Here is a 9431-nt window from a genome sequence, read left to right on the forward strand (position 1 = left end):
GACCTGAGATGCCCGCTTTCTCCTTCAATGACTAAATGAAATAAATATTTTCAATGCTCTGAATGCAAAAAATTTTCTTCTGTGTAGCTCCTTAGTCAATGTCATCCCCAAATAACCCCCACCTTCTATGAGTTGCCATAGAATAGTAACAGCTATTTCCTAAATGTTTATTATGTGCCAAGATCCTTTCAAAGCGTTTTGTTTGCATTATCTCCTTTAATACTTGATGAAAATCTGTAAGTTAGGTAATGGTTTGATCCTCATTTTAAAGATAAGTAAACTGAGGCTGGAGATTTAAAATAAATTTCTGAAGATTGTGCACTAAGTGGCAGAGCCCACATCGCTTGGCCCATAACTGCTTTTTAAAATGTTTGCCCCTTTTTATGCTCATAGACACTTCATGAACATTTCTTTCTTCCCCAAGAGGTATAAATTTCTGGAGGCCAAAAACATAGCTTGGATGTCTTTATGTTGGTCATAACACTTAACAGAGCTATAGAACATAGTAGGAGCTTAGAAAACTTCAGGGAAAACAATTAGTAAGTTTTCAATACTAAGAACTCTGTCAAGGCTTAGTGAGGAGTTAGAAAAACATACAAGCCCATAGTGATGTGGAACATTCAAATCTAATTTAATTATGATCTTTATATGAAGGAGAAAAAATGCATGTGACAGCTGTGATATTCATAAAACCTTTGTTTAAAAAATTCATTTCTTATGTCTCAATTTCTCTGTTTACACTGAATCTTTTTGTTTGTTTGTTTTCATGATTTTTTTAAATTCCAAAAAAGCTATTTTCACCCAAGTTTGTTTCATTGATATGATTTTAGTAGCTCCTATCTGAAACCATCGTCAGGAAACATGTTTTTTCTCTTTGGCTATTTCAAAAAAGAAAAATACTTAATATCAGTATGAATAACACATGTGCTCATTGCAGCATAATGTTGGTGCAATCTGTGCTTGATACAGTTATAAATAAGTCTTTGAAAGCATTTTTCTGTATTTTAAATAAAGGCTATAGAAAGCCACAAGAAGGATCTAGTCTTGTTAATATCACAAGCTGTTTCCCCACCTGCACTCAGAGCAGCTTTAGTACAGCAGCTGTCTGGGTTCGTGTTGGCACATCACTGTCTGCACAGGAACCCCATGGTTTACACAGAAAATGAATAGGCCACAGTTCCGATGGGGGTCTTTAATAATCCTTCCTCTAATGCTACCATGTGTGAGCATTGGGCTTTGAAGGGGTGTGAGGTGTGAAGTTTCAGGAGGATTATTTAAAGCCACTCAATTTCGAAAGGTAGAAAAGAGCATTACAAAAACCAGAGAGTGCCTTTGCATTCCTCCTGCATGTTGATCAAATGCAGCTTATATTGATATTAGAGCTTCATGTCCAACATGTAATAGCAAGTGAAGGGATTGGTATAATTAGGTGATTCCCTCCATTCGGCCCTCTTTAACATGGACAAACAAAACCTAGCATAGATGTTTCATTGATTTTATTTACCAAATATTAGCTGTGAAAATATTAACCTAATGAGAACAAATATCTATCCTGTAGTACCTATGGATATTAAATCCAGGGAGGAAGAAATTTATACACTGGACTTGCCTATGTGTAATTGAGTGGCCCTTGGACATTTAAAATAAAGCAATTTTTTTTTCTTTTTCTACATAGACTTCTAAAAGTATCATCCATGGTAGTTAATCAATCATGGTTTTTTAGGCCATGTGAATAAATTTCTTGTTCAAATTGAGAACTTTATTCCGATAACTCTTACTTCTCCTAAGGCACTTTAAAGAACTCAAACTCCATTTTGTGACTATTCTGAGCAGTTTTTGGAGACCATAGTATAATGGAGGCGGGGTGATTTAATCACTTGGAGACATACTCTGTGCAACTACAGAATCAAAATATTAGGGCCTCAGCCACCTACTGCCCTACATCTGGACTTAATTTCAAAGACCTTTAAGCATTGGGAATGCCCAGCATTGAGAAACTATCTCCAGTGTTATAGGAAAAAGCAAGTAAAGAGATGGTATATTCAATCTAATACACATTTCCTCTGTAGATCAGGCACTGTGCTGGGTATTTCAGAACTGAGGCCAGATGCTATAGGTGTTAGACCAAAAGATTCTCATTCAATTAGGGATGATAGACCTTTAGACAGACGAGCGCACTTGCAGACAGAGCTACAGAGACATCTTAGAGGACAGAGAGATTAACTTTCTCAGGAGTTAAAAGTGGAAAGGCCTATGAGAAGGTAACACTCAACACAGGGCTTATAGATGAGCATTGGGAACTTTTCTAGGTGGCTGAAAAGGCGTGCTAAACAATACATGCAAGATGTCATTGTAGGCTGAATGGGGCTTGGTATTGCTGGACCTCAAAATAAATTGGGAAAGGATAGAAACCCTCAGAAGATGAGTCTGCAAAATAGACCAAGGCCAGATCATAAAGAATATTTTATTTTTCCGTAAGATTCTCAGCCTAAAGAATCGCTGATATGGAATAAGCCAAAGGTTGGAATGTTTAGAGGCCTGAGAAAGGGCAGTCAGAAAAATTTTGCTAGTGGGAAGCGAGATGGTGAGGGAAATGGCAGGAAGTATGTAATGGCAGGGGCAAAAGAGGAGACATTTAGGAGGTGGATTTGTCAAGGTTTATTGAAGTAATGGAGTGAGAGAAAAGTGGGTACCTTTCAGGTTTTTTTATTTTATTTTATTTTATTTATTTATTTTGGTGGAGTTGAGGGAGATGGAGTCTTGCTCTGTCTCCCAGGCTGGAGTGCAATGGCGTGATCTCGGCTCACTGCAACCTCCGTCTCCTAGGTTCAAGCAGTTCTCCTGCCTCGGCCTCCTGAGTAGCTGGGACTATTGGCGCACAACGTCACGCCTGGCTAATTATTTGTATTTTAGTAGAGACGGGGTTTCACCGTGTTGCTCAGGCAATCCGCCCGCCTTGGTATCCCAAAGTGCTAGGATTACAGCCGTGAGCCACCGCGCCCAGCCTTTTTCAGGTCTCTGAATTGGTAAATTTTTTTAAAGTCCTTTTTTAATAAGATTCACAGAATATTACCCCTCTCAAGTTATGACAGACAATGGTGACTTCTCTGTCCACTGCTCTGAATATTTCTAACCCCTAAAACATTCTGATTTTACACAACAGGATATACAACCCACAGCCTGTAGGGCGGAACAGCCAATGACTGGTTCCAATAGAGCTTGACAGATATTTTGTGCCTGTCATTGCTTTATGACACAGTTTTAAGCCACAGACTAAAGATGATTGTAGCTACCACTGTCCTCCTTACGGTTAAAACAGCTCACACAGTATTTTGCCCTAATATTGTCAAGAAGCACAATTCCTTTCCCAGAAAACTGCTCTAATTGGATTCAGTGGACCTTGACTGGCTTGTCACTGCTGTGTTCAAGGTGAAGGTGAAATCTTTGAGGAGCTTGTTCCTGAAAATAAGAGCTGAATATCTCTATGAAGGCCTTTTAAAAGTACCTATCTTTATGCAATTATTTTCATATTACTTTTCCATGATCTATGTTTTATTATATGCGACAAATGACCAGGAAAAAGAAAAAGGTTGTGGGATTGATTTATACTCTAAATCCTATATATATGCAGTTATATCTTTAAACATCTATTGACATATAAATGTAAAATTTGAAAAGAAAATATTTTTATTCTGATTTTTTAAAAATTCCAAATTTAACATTTTGTAACAGGTGAGAAGTTGCTGTTGAAGCTACACTGCTTATGAGGACCCAGGCAGGTGTCCCGAGAAATCACCCAGGCGTGAGAGGCACCGTAAGAACTTTGTAAGGTAAGTACTTTTCTTAACCTTTTAAAATCTGGGCAAGACGCAAGGTCAATGTTTAAAATAATCACTGTTGGATTTTCTTTATAAGAAGAATAAAACTAATTAACATTTTTAGCCCAATTTCTTTGATTCATATTTGGCGATGGAGCTATTACCATTTATTAGATTTTGTATCACATTTTATATAACATACACAAAATGCATATACATGTACATATATACGAATCTACACACGTTTACCACTAAATATTGAAAAGCGTTATCGAAAGTCTTTATCTGCCTAGATTGCCAAGTAGAAAGTGTGACCACTTTTTGAAAAAAATGAATACACTAAATCATTTAAATATCTTGGTGTCCCAGAGAGTAGAACCAGGATAGTCTAAAGCTTGCAAATATTAAATTGTGTGAAGCATTTTGGTTCTAAGTTTCAGTTGAGAGGCTATTTCACAGTTGGCCTACTTCCTACAGGAAACCACAGTGATATTTTATTAAGTAATGGAATATAGTTTGTCTCTTCATTCATTTACCTATAAGAAATGTGGCAGGGAGAGACTTGAAACTAGGACTTAAAGAGTGACAGGTACCAGGCATGAGAAACGCAGCTCCCTTGAAGAAAAAGTAAACATTCCAGGAGGCAATCCTTTTGGAAAACGAGCCAATCAGAGCTGGTTCTGCTAAATGGAGAGGCTAGAGAGTAGGCGCCCCTGACTTCTCAACTTCATATTAAAATATTCTGCCGTTCACCTTTCTTGAACTCAATTCCCTAACAAGCAAGCTGACATTAAATCTTCATTCCTTAGAAATTTTAATATTTGGAAAGTGTATGAAGTAGGTCATCTAAAAATGTAAAAAGCAGTCCTCAAGTTATGGCACTCTGTTGCATTTTGGTTTGTATAGAATTCTATTCTGTTTAATGAGTTGTTTGATGATCTCCCTGAAACTGAGCATACTTGAGTTCTGAGATACCACACAGAAATATGACTGCAAAAGCAAAAGATGATCTTCAAGTAGATCAACTTTTGAAAGTGTATCAATCACTGGCATTAAATTGTTTGTCTCTTTCTTGAGGAAGAGAAGGGACTGGATTTTTATAAGGTTTATTTTTAGCTCCTTGGCTAACTGTAACACACCTGAAAATAAAGGCGCGTTTATGACATCTTACTGTGTCGTGTCTACTGTCTGAAACACCCATTCAGGAATGAATTGGGATAGTGATGCACTAAAAAAGGCTCAGGATGGGGTTTGGATAAGTGCTGCTCATTTGAAAGAGTCCAGACTTTGTAAGAAAGTATTAAAATTCTGCATTGATAAGATAACTTTTGAAGCTTTAAATTGAACCGCATAAGGAATCTCTTTTAAATGATCTTCATTCCAGTTCCATGATTGGTGGGTATGAGTGAGGGGGGAGGACTTCTTTTCTATTCCCCTCAAACCCGAAAATTTTTCAATTTTTTTCTTGTAATTTCTGATTAATGGCACTCTTGATTTTGATTTATATTATCCTATTATTCATTATATGGGAGAAGAAGAAGTCACTTTTTTTTCCAATTTAATTTTTAAAATTAGGGCTAGCAGTGATGAAATTTAAAATCAAATTATCTTGTCAGAGTGACAGATAAATCTCTAGAGTTTCTAATGAGATTTTCCACTGGCAGGATGCTGAATTTCTCCCTTTCCCAGACTTCTTCATTCCAGGTTTTGACAGGGAGTGACAATGAGCATCTGTGTTTTGAAATATCGTACTATTTGAGGTATTTTGGTCCTTATTTAGAAATTTGGGGGTGGTTTGCTTCTTTGTTCTGGGTTAAAGGGGAAAAAGACAAATGTCAAATGGGTACATCTTTTACTATGGAAAGCTGTAAGTAATTACCATATATCTAAATTTGATGAAGCATAGTAGATTCACCAGTTTCTACCCTTGCCTTTACATGTTACTATTCTTAAAGGAATTTTTACCATAGAGATGGTATAAATATGACACCATATTCTTACTATGCTGCTATTTGACTTTTTTCCCCGTGTTTTCATTATCCTAAATAAAATTTGAACTCTTACGCGTTTTCACAGTATTAGGCAGAACTCTGTAATTCTATATGCAGTTAACAATTCTTTCTTACGTAATCATGGAGTTAGAGATTCTGTTTCTAGTAGCTAAAAAAAAAAACAAAACCTATTCTTTGCTGATCTCAATCAAACATGTAGCAAAATACTGATCCTTAAATGATATAATAGATGTGCACTTTATTCCTCTGCAAAAGAATATATCTAAGATAAGCAGTATATTCAGTGATACTACCCAAGTAACTGAATTGCCGATTAGTAGTTTAAAATGTCTTGTGGAAACAAAAAGAATACAGAAAAAATGATTAGTTATGACAGGACCCTCCATATTGAGATTGTCTTGGAGTAGAAAGTGTTGTAAAATGAGGTTGATTCTAGACTGAGCCTGCTCACTAACTCTGACTAGACGAGGAGTTCATGAGATGTCTTAAAGCTTCAATTTCCTCACATGTGCAAGAAGAAGCAATTTTTCTTGCACTTTTTTTTGTTAGCCAGAAGCTGGTCAAAAGCTACAGGTGTAATTTAGAACTTTGCTTCTTCATTACATTTCCGTCTATGTATGTTGTTGTAATTTCTACACCAGAGGATGTTAACCAATGAGTGCCCCCTGAGAAGCCTGCTTTGGTTACTTGATTATTATTTCAAAATGAGTAATGGTGAGTATGTTAGGTAGTAATTCAAGGAACAGATGATACTCAGAAAAAAATGTGGCAAGGCACCTATGTGTAGGCCCTGAAGAGCTGCACATACTGTACATTAGCTAAGAGTCTTAATAAAAGAACAGAAGGAAGGGAAAATACAAAATGAAGAATGAATTACTTAAGATTAAATAGTTTCTATTACAGAAATAGGCTGCATGTAGAGCTAATGGCAGGCATTTTCTACAGACAGATGGAATGCTCTTATCTCCCAATAGTATTGATATGAAGTCTCTGTTAAGATTCATTTTTCCTGAAACATTTGCATATAAATATAAACATCATTACTAGGGGCTAATTGCCCTGTAGGAACTAAAATGTGGGAATTAGCATCTCTAGTTGCTTTTATTATTATTTTTTAAAGTATCTCTAACACGCATCATATTTGGTACTGCATGGCTGCAACAGATAATTACCACCATTAAGAATCTCAAACGCAAAATCAAAACCATTTGGAATGGCTTCCAGGGCAACCCAGCACAGTGAGTAGCCACCAAAATGAGTATATGAGGTTTATGTTCATGCATATTTATAAGGGTACTTAATTCGACATTCATAGTAGGGGGCTTTTGAAAGCTTGTCAAAAGAGCAGCCCCAAAACAAGACCAAACATCAAAGGTAAGAAGATACAGTACATCTCGCTCCCACACACATACAAATATTGCTTGCAGGAGGCAATGAATAACACCAAAGGAATTATTTATTTTAACTACTCAGAAGAGACGGCAATTTCTACGAAGATGTAAACCACAAGCCTTTGCCTTTATCATTCATCTTACTGATCAGAAAGGTCAAGAGTATAAGTTATTCAAAGGATGGATCATAGGCAACAGTTCTGGATAAATGGACATGTAGATTTGTGTGAGTAATGCCTCTTGCTTGTGCAGAATATGTGGAAGAGTTTGAAGACATATCCTAAGGACAGAAAAAAAGAAAGTATTTGAAAGAATACCACCATGGGTGAGACACTGACTATAGCTGAAACACTACCGATTTTGTGGGTGGGTCTGCGTGTTCAGTATATAGTTGCTGCCTTGTTCAAGTGTTGTGTTCAGAGGCGATCTTGCTGACACTTATACTTTTCAAAACCATTTCCATGATGTTCAGCAAATGTTTGTTCTGGTGGAACAAATCTGTTAAATTATAGATTAGAAACAGTACAAAGAAACCTTTACAAATGTTTCAGTTTCAGTTTTGCACAAAGCAAACAGCATTATATTTAAATGCAACACTCCTTGTTAGAATAAAACATCTACATAACAGGGTACTATGCTCGATTTATAATTCTCTTCTCCACTCCGCTTTGGGGGCAGGGATGCCTGAAGTTCTGAAAGCTGCAGTGTTGAGGATCACCTCTCATCAGTTCCTTTCAAAAGCCCACATCTACAATCCACTTCTGCTTTCTGGCCATTTCCCTGTCTTTCCCAGCTTCCTTTCCTTAGTTTCGTTCCCTACCCCCTTGACTCTGCTTTGTTGCTAGGAATGGTCTAAATGCAAAATAATGACACTTTTCCTGTAATGGTGATCCCATATTATTTAATGGGCATTTAGTTCTATGCAATCCCTCATTAACACCTTACTCATTATATTGAAAAAATATTGGAGAGTGACATGGTAGTTTTTTGTTTTAATTTTGAGAATAATGTGTTGACTTTAAGGTACAACTATATTCTATATAAGATACAACTCTGTATGTCAATCCTTTAAAGAAACAGATCCTTACAAGACCAAAATAACCCACAGGCCATGAGGTTGGTTTTCCCTTATTCCTTTTTTTTTTTTTTTAAACAAATGTGTACCATGATGTTTCAACAAGTAAGACAAGTCCGTGAATATGAAAGCTGTATTTTGCAATATACCACATTTAGAACCCAGGGGAGGTGAATTACACAGAGGTGGTAGTTATTCTCACTAAACAATCAGGTAACTTCACAACAACTGGATTTACATCTTGAAAAGTGTCCATTTAAGTTTCTTTTTTCTTGATGATCAGCGGTCTCACATTGTCTCCAGTCTCTTCGTTGTGTTTTGTGTGAGACCCATCACATAAGAGAAACTTTCTGGACCTCCAATAATGGCATTATTGTATAGCTTTATCTCCCAAGTCCTCCATGTCAAAAGCATGTACTATCTTGGGGTTGTCTTTCTGTATGTGAAGGTTTATCATAGCTTTATTTCGATGATCTTTAACATAAAACGTTTTGTAAGCTAGATAATCAATTGCAGCTGTCCCAGCAGCAATGGTAACTGCTGTGATTCATTCAACTAGTCCGCTGGAACTGGTAGTCAGACTCATGGCGCCCATACTTGCAAGGTGTGTGCACTAGGATACGAAGCACCAACATGGTAGTTTTAAAAGCATTCTGGGGATGGATGCCAGGGCATTGCTCTCTTACCACAGGTTTCAAGTGACCTGTTTATGGGCATAATTTAGATCCATAACTCAAACATTAAGTCATTTTATAAAGAACAGTAAAGTTTAACTTAGTAATTCTTTGACTACTGAAGAAAGGTTTATTTTTAGGGCTATATGTTGTTTTATGACAATCATTATTTTTAAAATTGCCAAGAAGGTTTTTTTTTGTTTTTGTATTTGCTTGTAGTTCTTAGTGACAATAATTAAACAGGTGATTTAGTTGAGGAAAGATTTGTCAAAAAGATAAAATTATCTACATTGCCAAAATATATCAACATTCCATAAAAGAGAAATATAAATTGACTAAGCATGTTTTAAAATGTATTTCAAAATATATGCTAAATATGTTGAAACATATTAAAGAGACATACATTGAACAGCAGTACATACAAGCATATCCAGAGAGAGTGAGCAGAAAACACAGAAACA

The 9431-nt window shown here is 36.3% G+C and overlaps 1 pseudogene; it reads right to left on the reverse strand.

The window, feature by feature from the left end:
- Positions 1 to 8552: 8552 nt before the first annotated feature.
- Positions 8553 to 8882, reverse strand: LOC116471817 (CDGSH iron-sulfur domain-containing protein 1-like; annotated as a pseudogene).
- Positions 8883 to 9431: the final 549 nt, after the last annotated feature.

Source organism: Hylobates moloch, unplaced genomic scaffold (assembly GCF_009828535.3).
Source record: "Hylobates moloch isolate HMO894 unplaced genomic scaffold, HMol_V3 SCAFFOLD_6, whole genome shotgun sequence".
Taxonomy (NCBI): domain Eukaryota; kingdom Metazoa; phylum Chordata; class Mammalia; order Primates; family Hylobatidae; genus Hylobates; species Hylobates moloch.